Source organism: Mytilus californianus, unplaced genomic scaffold (assembly GCF_021869535.1).
Source record: "Mytilus californianus isolate M0D057914Y unplaced genomic scaffold, xbMytCali1.0.p SCAF_3, whole genome shotgun sequence".
NCBI lineage: Eukaryota > Metazoa > Mollusca > Bivalvia > Mytilida > Mytilidae > Mytilus > Mytilus californianus.
Window position 1 is genome coordinate 67,690,380 of NW_026262679.1, and position 12,040 is coordinate 67,702,419.

Below are 12,040 nucleotides of genomic sequence, written 5' to 3' on the forward strand. Positions count from 1 at the left end.
ATCTTCATATTAGGTGCAGAATTTTTTAATGATTATTTTCAAAATCACATTTAAAAGCCACAGAAACATGTTGGATAAACTTATTTCTTCTACTTGCATTCCAGTTTTGAATATTTTTACCTTTTAGATTAACTAAATTCCACCTTTTTCATGTATAAGCCACACAACACATTTTGAATGAATCATTTCCTCCTTGATAAATTCATGACAATCCATTCTAAAAAAAACAAGTCACATTTTAAGAAGCAAAATTATATGGCATCTTAAGAAGTGAATTCAAATAAAATAAATCCCAATATATTATGCACATTGATTCCAAAAGATTTCAAACACTTTGAATAATATTCCAAATGAAAAATTTGAACGGATATTTGTAGTAATGCATAACATATCCATCTGAAAACTTAAACTGAAAACACCTGAATAGCTACTTCTTGTTTCACTGACAACTTAGGACAATACCATGTATAAGGGTTAAAAATTTAAAGATTCATATATTATGTAAAAACAGTTTTCATTTTCATACATGTTAGCATGCAGTTAAGAAAATCTCTTACTGATTTAGATTTTTGGGTCAAAATTAAATTAATCATTTATATTGGGGATTTAAAACAATGAAAACCAATAATATGTTCTTCCCTATCAATTTTATAATAGAATAACCCTAGGTGAAGAAAAACTTCAGGAAAAAAGCATGCTGCAAGGTTGAGTTAGGTGAATAAAAAAAAACAGTACAGGTGAGCATCAAGGTAGACTCAACTCTAACAATACCAACTGGTCAATTTAAATGTCCCAGTTGTATTGTCAATTGAACAATAGGTAAAGGTAAATAGTCAAAGTCGCAGTAAACTATTTTAAGTTAGATAACTTCACATATATGAATAATTCAAATAACCTGGAAAATGAGGTCCAACCAAATTTTTTAAATTTTAAAGCTGTTGATAGAATTTTTCAAAAATTATGTCATAAAAGGTTTCACTTGAAAAATAAAAAAGGGGAGATAATAAAGTTAGGCCAATTAAAATAAATTGATAGATTTTCATCCCCGCCCGCCCCTCTGAAATCGTCCCGCCCCGATTTTTTTGATTTTTTAAAGATTTACGATTTCCGTATTTTGTTCATTTCCGTTACCTGTAACCGGCGATAATTTCGTTTCATTGAAAAACTTCCTGTTTCAAATTTCAGTTTTCGAGTAATATGATAATACATGTATAACCAAAATGATTAATTCGACATATTCTGCTGCTTAATGATGACAACATTATCTTCTGAGAATATAGATTGATTACTAGAAGGGCATGAAATATTCGGGTTACGAGTAATAGGCGGTGTCCCAAGAACGCTAATCGCGGTATGTCACAAATTTCAGTGATTAAAAAACCGTTGATTTTTTTATTTATACAATGACTATGTGTCAGGGAATTTGGACTGTGAATAATACCCAAAGCGCAAGAATCGTGGAACACATTGGTACAAAAACATGACTGGAATAAGTTAATTGACACAAGCACGAACTTGTGCGATTTATGACCGTATATTTCGAGTACAAAGAGTCTTAGTCATGTGAGTTCGTGGTCTAGTGGTTAAGACCGATGGCTACAGTGCTGAAGGTCCCGAGTTTGATTCTCACTCGGGGTGCTTAAAATATCAGTACATCAGAAGGGTGATTTTCACCCTCTCACACACATCTCTGGTACCCAGACCGGTGTTTAAACTAGAATGGGTACTATGGGGGCCTCGGTTGGTCAAAGTTGCTCCCGACTTTGACCTGGAGATCAATCTGTTGATATCTCTTCGGTTTGTCTGTTCCCGTTGAGCAGCCCTGTGGTTCTCTCCATGTACTTCCGCATCCTCCACCATAATAACAGATCCGCCCGGTGTACTAACACTCCCTGGTGTTGGGGTGGGGATTGTCCTTGTAAATATTGAACATTGTAAATACGTTAGTGACACATCTCCATTAATCCCGATAGGGAGTGTACACGGATTCCACTGTACCCTCGCAGCTCTCGAGGGGTGCTCCATAAACGGAGGGATCTACGTACATACATACATACATAACCCAAGGCTGTCGTTTTTGTTGACAAACAGCAAACTCCCTCTGTCCCCAGCCCCTTAATAGAGTCATTAAACAACTTTTTTGGTTCAGTTCATGTTTTAGATTGTAATTATATTTGCACCTTGTATAAGAATCTTCAAAGCATCAACCCTAGTATTTTCAACACAGTTTTAGTTTTCATTTCACTCTGTACTTGTAATATTTGTATTGCATACCAATGCATATGCTTTATTTTATGAGCACTACAAATCATAGCTTAAAAGAAAAATGAATTTGATGTAGGTAGTCTAAAAGAGAACATTTCTCCACGTTTTTTGCTTTTTATTAAAAATAGGCTTCTAAAGCAGCCATTACATGTAGATCAGTGGTTGCCAATCAGAAATATTGATTTATGAATTTGATAATAATGTAGAATTCCTCATATATACATGATATATAAGCTTATTATTACCCTAGTATATGAACAACACGTTGCAAAAGGGTTTAGGAGGAAATAAAATTAAAAAATAAAATCCTACCACCCGCCCCATTTTTCCAAAATCTGGATGAAAATCTAATTAATTTTTGTTGGCCTTACATTGATTGATTGTTGGTTGCTTAACATAACTAAGTTACATATGAATTATGATAGTATGTTGAAAAAAAATTCACAAGGGGAGATAATTCATTTATAAATAATACTAACGACAATTAAGTTAAAGAATTTTTTTTTTTTAAGACCAAGAAAGTTGACAAATCAATTGTTTTGTAGCCACTGGTAACTGGATTGAAACTAATTTAACACTACATGTAATGGATTTTTTTCTAACATAAATCTGAGAGTCTCATTGATTCTAGAAATAATAGCAATTAACTAGAAGTAACAATATAATAGGTAAACACATAATATCTGTTTTAGACAATGTCTGTTTTTTTCTTTATACTGCAACTATAAACTGTTTTAAAGAAAACAACAACAATATTGAATAAGATGTGAAAGATGTAAATATTCTGCAAAATCCTTATAGATCAAAATTAAAAAAATAAAACATTATCAATGTCACAAACAAGGCCTTATACAGTCAGTGTTTAAACATTAATATGCCCTATGCAATTTGACTGCACAAATTAAACTGTTGCAATATAAATAGAAATAAGGATTTACAGGAATATTTGTGAATATTGTCCAGATTACATTTTTATATTGCATAAGCTTACAACTCTTTTATCGTATAGTAAAGCTTGAAAATAAGTGTAGAATATAATTTGTCACTTATTACATGTATAATTTGAAGCTATATTTGCACTAGTGCATTATAATAGAATATTGCTTGCTAAATTTTTCTTTAAGTTCAGTGGAAAATATTTTGTTGCTCTACAATAATCTTAAATGCCGACAGGGTGAGTCTGACTGATGTCATTTTTCTATGTTTGTTATCATTGTTAATCAGTAGTAATAAGACAACTAACACCTTTTAATAGCTGTTCCATAATTTGTTAATATATAAAACATATATTAAGGAATCAGGTAAAATGCTTAGCTCAAATACATCTATTTCATTTATATTTACTGCCTTCAATTTGATAAGCAAATAACTTTTTTTTAAAAGGAATACTTGACTACAGAAGGGGGATAACTCTTTTTTTATAACAGCTTTGAAGTAGATTCCTTGTACTTTATTCTAATGATCAAGTTGAGGTACACATATATCAGACATTGATTAATGAAACTCTATCATTGCTTTTGGGAAAAGAAATTATATGAATAGATCAAACTCATATTGTATTATACCATAGACATATAAACCCATTTATGATTATTAGGTCCGAGGACACAGTTGTCTACCTTCAATTTTCTTTGTCCACTAATGTAGTTCCTTTTAATTTCAGTGTTTTTTTTCCCCTCTTTTTTGGGGAATTTTTCATTATTTGTTTGTATTTAGGTGAAAGATAAGACTTCAAATATACTGTCTGAAAAAAATCTTTTTGAAATTTTCTGTAGAAATGAGTGATTTGGTCAGGTAAATAAAGGTGTAATTTCCTCTTCTCGGAAGCTCTCTGGCTTCATTCTTACCAGTGTCCTTATGTTTGGGGTTACCAGGAGAGAATGAGCTGGTAGACTTTTCTGAATTTTTGATATGTTTTGGGATAAAAGTCAAACTTAATGCACACCAAATCTTAATAGAATAGAGCAGGTGGAATTTTTTTTAACTGCCATTATGTTTTGATAGACAAAAAGGGAAAATAACTGTGTTCTCGGGCCATTATACTATAGAAAAATATTTTTACACAGAATGTGTTAGGTTAAGGGGAGATAATTGTGCAACAACAAGAAAATGTTATTGTTATTATTTCATTCTATATAAAGATAAGTCAACTAGCAGATGACACTACACTTTTTCTTAAATCAAAACTAGATATTTCAAAAGCTCTTAACATGATTGAAACATGTGGTTCACTTTCAGGATTAAAACTTAACAGATCTAAAACGAAGGGTATTTGGCTAGGGATTCCCAAAACACTTTTTATGCCCCCGCCGTTGCGGTGGGGGCATTAAGTTTTACCCTTGTCAGTCTGTACGTACGTCCCGAAATTGGTTTCCGTTCTCTAACTTGAGTTTGCCTCAACCAAATGTTATGAAACTTATACACAATGCTTATTACCACAAAACACAGATCAAGTTTGAATTATGGTGGCGTCACTTTAACCGTTCTAGAGTTATGCCCCTTTATAAATGGAAAAATTGCAAAATTTTTAGTTTCCGTTCTCTAACTTAAGTTTGCCTCAACCAAATGTTATGAAACTTATACACAATGCTTATTATCACAAAACACAGATCAAGTGTGAATTTTGGTGGCGTCACTTAAACGGATCTAGAGTTATGCCCCTTTATAAAAGGAAAAATTGCAAAATTTTTAGTTTCCGTTCTCTAACTTAAGTTTATCTCAACCAAATGTTATGAAACTTATACAAAATGCTTATCACCAAAAAACAGAGATCAAGTTTGAATTTTGGTCACGTCACTTTAACTGTTCTAGAGTTATGTCCCTTTATAAACGAAAAAATCGCAAAATTTTTATTTTCTTCTGAATATCAAGTTATTTTTAAAATTGGAGTTACCTTCTTTTGTCCATGATTATAGTTGAATCAACTACAATCAATGCTTTATACAATGCAATGTTTAATTTTGACTTCCACTGATAAAACACAGATCAAGTTGAATTTGGGTAGTGTCACTTTTACCATTATTGAGTTATACCCCTTTATAAATCGAAAGATTGCAAAATTTTGGGTTTCCATTCTGTAACTTAAGTTTGCCCCAGCCAAACATTATGAAACCTATATACAATATTCATTTCCACAAAACTAAGATCAAGTACAAATTTTTTGTTTCCGTTTTCTAACTTTAGTTTGCCTCAACCAAATGTTATGAAACTTATACACAATGCTTATTACTACATAATACAGTTTAAGTACGAAATTAGGTGGCGACACTTTTACCATTTTTGAGTTATGTCCCTTTATAAACATAAAAATTGCTGAAGTTTTAATTTTGTCTCAACCAAATGTTATAAAACTTATACACAACTGTTCTAGAGTTATGTGTGTTTACAAATAGAAAAATTGCTGAATTTTTAGTTTCTGTTCTCTTCTTAAGTTAGCCTCAACCAAATGTTATGAGACTTACACACAATGCTTATTACCACAAAACTCAGATCAAGTTCAAATTTGGGTAGCGTCACTTTTACCGTTCTTCAGTTATGTCCCTTTATAACTATATGATATGCAAGCGGGGGCATCATTTGTGTCCACATTTGGACACTATCCACATTTATTTTTTTATAAAATAAGTCAAGAATCTGTACCTAAGTAATTACAGGATTGGATTTTTTGTGGCTTTTGCAAAGAAAGATTATGGCTGTTTTTTATTGTGATTTGTACATGTATTTCATTTCTTCTATCACAAGTTTTTATAATTATTGCCTTTCGATTTTTTAAAGGTTTGCTCTTGGTGTTGGTTGGAGACCTAGTAAGCTGTGTTTGATACGATGGGAAATTTACAAAAAGTAAGAGCAACTTGAAAGGAACTATCACAAAGGAGCAGTCTATTTTCCTCAAGAAATATCATGTTCTGCTTGGAATTGGATCAGGTTTGCTTATTTTTTTGTTGTTCAAATTACCAGCTCACCTGGATCAAATGTTCATGTGAGCTAGTACCAATAACTTGGGTGTCTGTGGCTCTTTTCACAAAAAATCTGATGTACATGTCATTTTGATCCTAATACAGACATAAATTTGGTTTTTATAGAATGTGTCATTGAATAAAATAAAGTACCCTAGGTAAATGAGACAGAAACCCAATAACAAATGTAAACAAATACATCTTGAGGACAACATACAATCTTCATCAAAATACAAGTATATAAATTTAACACAAATCACCCAATTCTCCAAAGTAGGCAAAACATAAAAGAAATGACATGCAAAAACTTCAGACAATGTTCCTGACTTGGGACATGCATATAAAAAAGTTGCAAATTCAAACAAGTTAAAAAAAATCAAAACTTCCCTTTTTTACTATTGTAAGCCAATTAGGGCAAGGAGCCAGGAAGTAATTTACAGGCCCTGAGTACATGGAGTAGTGAATCCGTCCAATGAGCATTTTTATTTTTGAAATAAAAAGAAATGTTATGATACATGCTTTTTTGTTACAATTTTTAAACACCAGTTCTCCCTAAGGATCAAACTCATGAAGACATGAATGTTCACAGATTTTTAAAAAATTTTGTAGGGACACTTCATCTGGCAATAGTAATTCAAAAATGTGTTCAGATCTAAAAGAGTTGCTATGGTTGCTATGGAAACAGCATGTCATATTTCTAATAATGTAATTTAGACTAAAAAATCAGTTTCTTGATAAAAGATACAAATTGCAAAGACATTGTTCAATTAAATGAATATGCACTAAATAAATAATATTGAAATGGTCATATGAAAATATTTATTTGTCTTCATTTACCTTGGAGGTCCGATTGGTAGTATGAGAGCTCATTGTATAGGACCCTTCGATGTTTTTCTTAAAAAACTTAGGAATTTTCACAGGAAAAATATATTAATTGCACCAAACATCATTAACTGTAGTATAGATATTTTAGAATAAGCAACCAAAGACAATCAATTAAAAAAAAAAATTGGTGGGGTAAACATTATTTTATTTACAATAACCATTGAAATCTTTCAATTAAGCATCATTTTTGTCAGTTACTAGTATAAATAACTGCTCCTGCTCCACATGGTCCTGGATTTACCTGACAGGAGCCATCTGTAAATGCGATAGCTGTTGACTCTGAGCTTTCTCCTATCAGTTCTTGTACTACTTGTTTACTTTGGGCAGTTTGTTCTGCAGTTCTGTTTTTCGAGCTTCCTAATTGGCTCCAGTAGCTTGGCGCTCTCATCAGCATAAAGTCTACTCCTGCCTTGTAGGTAAACTCGGGTTCTATATTTTTTTCGGCTATATTTTTGGATTGGATTTTTGCTATTTCTCAGACTGAGATTTCTTCCATTCGGAGGTCGATTGGTTGCATCTTTGCCTCTACTTCCATTGCTTCTCTACTTGCTGTTCCTGGTAATCCGAGGCAGACTGATAATCCTTTTCTTTGTATTGCTTCCAGTTTTTTCACACTTTCCATTGATGTTATCTGCCAAACTGGGCATGCATATTCAATGATAGATCTCACCATGCTGTTATGTATCTGCAGAAGTTTTGTTCTTGAGATTTTTCCTATGCCTTTTATTTCTCGTATAACATTTAATGCATTGTTTGCCCTTTTCTGTACTGTATCCGTGTGTATATCAAATTTGACTTTTTCATCTAATGTTACACCAAGTAGTTTGGGTGTAGGACTGTATTTGAAGTTGAAGGAGTTGACAGTCAGAGTTTTTTGTGTTATATCTAGATCTTCTTTAGAGAAAAGACATACTTCGCATTTGCCCATATTGACATTTATCCTCCATTGTTTAGTCCATTCTAAGACTGTATTAACGTCCTTTGATGTTTTTTCTTTTAGTTCTTTAACATCGTGTCCTTTGTGCCACAATGTGCCGTCATCAGCAAATTTGCAATTTTGTCCTGCGGTGTTATCCATAATGTCTGCTATAAAGATGTTGAAAAGGGTAGGTGACAGAACTGACCCTTGTGGTAAGCCAATTTTTGTTTCAAATTGACTCCCAGAGAAATTATTCAGTATGCATCTGGCTGTCCTATTTGTGAGGAAGCTGTTTATCCAAATCCAGATTTTTCCTTTTATTCCAAACTTATGTTGTTTAACCATCAATCCCTCACGCCATATTGAGTCATATGCCTTTTCCAGATCTACTAGCCAAGCCAGAACCGATTCATTACTATTCAGAGCATCTATTATTGTTTGAACTAGTCTAAGAAGGGCATTAGTTGTTGAATGATTTTTTCTGAATCCTTCTTGGTTCAAGTCAATCAGTCTGTGTCCCTCTAAATATGCAACTATTCGTTCTAATATTACTCTTTCCATAAGTTTGCATATAATGCATGTAAGACTAATTGGCCTGTATGAAGCGGTGGAGTAGTAGCTTGTTTTTCCAGGCTTTCTCAGGAATTTTACATCTACGTTTTTCCATTCTGTTGGGATTTCGCCTTTTTTCCATATGATGTTCAACATAACTACCAAAGCCTCTATGAAATTTTCACCTGCATTTTTAAAGAATTCAGCAAATTGTTGGTCTGGCCCTGGAGCTGTCCCAGTCCGTAAGCGATATACTGCCGCCTCTACTTCTTCTTTGCTGATTTCTCTGTCAGGCCCATCCCTCTCCTGTTGTGATCTTGTTTCTTCTTTGTACTGGTTACTTATGTTAGTATACTCTTTGTTGATTTCTTCAAAGAAGTCGTTATCAAAAGAGTCTGCATTTAGATGACTGCCTCCGAAAAAAACGTTTTGCAGGATTTCTACTTTGCCCTGATTATCGAATATTGGATCCTTATTTGCAGCTATCAGCGGTAATACAGAGTTATCCTCTGTTTTTCTGGTTATTTTTTTATATGTGTTCCAGAAGTCTTTTGAATTTTTGGAATTGTTTAGTTCGTTTACCAGCTTGTTACTCCAGTTATCTTGTGCTTCTTCTTTTGCTTTATTAAGGTTGTCTTCAGCAATTATAAGTCTCTGTTTATTCTGTGGGATATTTCTCATTCTAAACTGTTTCTGGCAGTGATTAAGGTGTTTTTTAGCAGATGTTACATTACTATCCCACCAGCATGGTTTTTGATGTTTCCTTGGCTTGATTTCTTTGTGAGGAATAAGCTCTTCTTGCGTTTCACTGATAATATTTGAGAATATTATATTTATAAAAATATTCTGACTTTTAAGTGACATAAAAGATATTAAGCACACTTCAAACCATTGCATTTGATAAAAAAAAATTATTTTTATAGAAAATTTTGCTAGAATAAAATATTCTAGCATGCAAATATAATTTACCTTAAAATAGTTTCAGATAAAAAGTATATTATAGTTAAACATCCATATAGAAGTATTATGTGCAATTCTAATGAAAAATATCATTATCTGCATCACATATCAGTCAGTTGGTGAGTTTCACTGTGATTGACAATATAATTGCTAACTTTACAATAACATTTGGCAAAGCCATCAAGCAATTAATCTGTCCTCTGTATTATAGAATGAATAATTCTTTATAGAGTTAGTATAAATGCACTCAACTATTTACTGAAACACAAAAAGCCTAATTTATATTTATTTGTTGTGCCTCCTGACATACTGTTACTTTTGGGCTAATCCCCCCCCTATATTTTATGAAATATTTTGATAAAAAATGTGTAAAGTCCAGATATTTTTTGGTAAATCACCATTAAGGAAACAAATTCCCTTATTAAATAATTTTAAATCATTAACCTACTTTAAATAGTGCTTTTACTTTTTGATTTTTTTATAGCAATTTTATGTATGTGCATATAATATTTTGAACTTTAATACAATAAGAAGCAACAATTTATCAAGTCAACTTTCAACACTGCTGAGTTTTATTGCTTATATTTATTAACTTTCAATAAAATGTATCAGAATATATTATATATATTTCTTAAATTATTGAGTGTAACGTGTTTTTTTTTTTTTACAAACAGCTATCTGTTCAAACTGCAGAAAACACTTATCATCAGGCAAACCAGATGAACATGTTGAAGTTTCAGTGCCAAATGAGCAAATCCCTGTAGAGCCATTGTTAGAGGTATTTTGTATATTATTATTATAGTATATTATATATATTGATAAATAATTTTTAATTTGATATTTAATTGCATTTTATGCTATTAAGACAACATTAATTCAATTAGAAACCCTTCTGATTAAGTATTATTATTAGACCAAAACATATAGTAAAAAATATGGATGAGCTTTAAAAATACTGAATAATGTTATCAATTTTTTATACCAGACATAATGACAAAAACTCAGTATTTGGTTGTATCAGTTTCGCCTTTGATATTTATTTACTTAATAATCCTGATATTTGAATTCATCTGGAACTTGAAAGAATTAGTGAATGAATTGATGTAGATATTCAAAAAGGCAATCATACCACATCTTCTTATTAATATATATATATTGCTTAAAGTATCTTTGCTTCAAAAGTATTACAGTAACAGTACAAAAAATCTTGAAAAAAAAATAAATAGAATTGTGATAGGATTGCAAATGAGAAAACTCAACATTTCAAACCAAATGTCTGATAAGAACATTATATTTAGTAAAGGTTATACTATAAGGCTTTCAACACAGAGCAAAATATTACATACAAGAACAATAGACAGATTTAAATATATATAATTATTATATATATATATATATATTATATATAAATGTTTTATGTTTGGCTGATTTTACTCTATACCATTAAACTAGTTAAGGTGGCTGGGGCGTCTTAATTAAAATCCATAGAATATTTTAATAATTTGTCAAAATGAAGTTTTTATCATGCTTTTTTCAAAAATATAATAAAAGTATGGGTCACCGGACTTTTTTTCATGCTACAGGTTGTGCATAATTGTCAGATTTTGTATAGATTATGCATGGAAAATCCAATTTTGTGTGATAAAAAGAAAACTACACCATAGAATTTTAAGATAAAATGTGAGAAGATAGCTCTTATAACATGCTTTCAGATAAGAAAACGAAAAAATGGGGTCACCGAACTTGTTTTCTTGCTACATATTAAAATAGGTAAATTCACAACACTTTCTATTATAAAACTACTTTATCTGAGTTATCTTCCTACTATCTGAGTTATCTCCCCTTATTTGGCAAAGTTGAAAAAAAAATGAATCAAACACAAATATGGTGTTTTTTTAAGAAATTATATAGCCCGTAAATATGATAAAACACATAATTTTCTATATTTACATTAAAAGTCTTACACATGAATTACATACTACTCTCAAAATTTGCACATTTCATTAAAGATCTAGACCAATTGTTATCTGCTTCTTCAAAATCCAAGATGGAGGAAGACACCCGAGCTACCTTAATGTAGAAATCAATAGCATTTAACATAAATAATAATGAAAACTGAAAAAATGAATATAGCACAGACCTTCTAGAAACCCAAGGCAAAAAGGTTCCTTGTCACATGCAGCCAAGTCAAGTTTTTCATGAACAATACCAATAGCAAAACAAATATGTGAATAAAATTTTGAGTACAAATATGGTAGAGTTTTTAGTTCAATTATGTTAATGAAGCTCTCATTTCATTATCACTGTTATATGTAATTTTATCGTTTCAGATTGACTATGACAACAATTTAGCTTTAAACATTAATGGAGAGAAAAGAGAAGACAAATGTTATAGTTCAGATTCATGTAAAAAACTTTTGAATGATCACCAAAAGGTACTTTTCATTTTAACATTATTACAGATTATCTAATCTTTAACATTAACAAATAAATTTTAAAATAT

General features: G+C 31.3%; 1 protein-coding gene across 5 annotated transcripts in view; it reads left to right on the forward strand.

Annotated features, from left to right (window-relative positions):
* Window positions 1-1,165: 1,165 nt before the first annotated feature.
* LOC127733128 (uncharacterized) overlaps window positions 1,166-12,040 on the forward strand; it is a 39,543-nt gene continuing 28,668 nt past the window's right edge. For all 5 annotated transcript variants that reach the window (XM_052242439.1, XM_052242440.1, XM_052242441.1 and 2 more), the window contains exons 1-4: window positions 1,166-1,351; window positions 6,040-6,189; window positions 10,212-10,315; window positions 11,868-11,972. The gene's annotated coding sequence lies outside the window, so the exon portion shown is untranslated. The remainder of the gene's footprint in view (window positions 1,352-6,039; window positions 6,190-10,211; window positions 10,316-11,867; window positions 11,973-12,040) is intronic.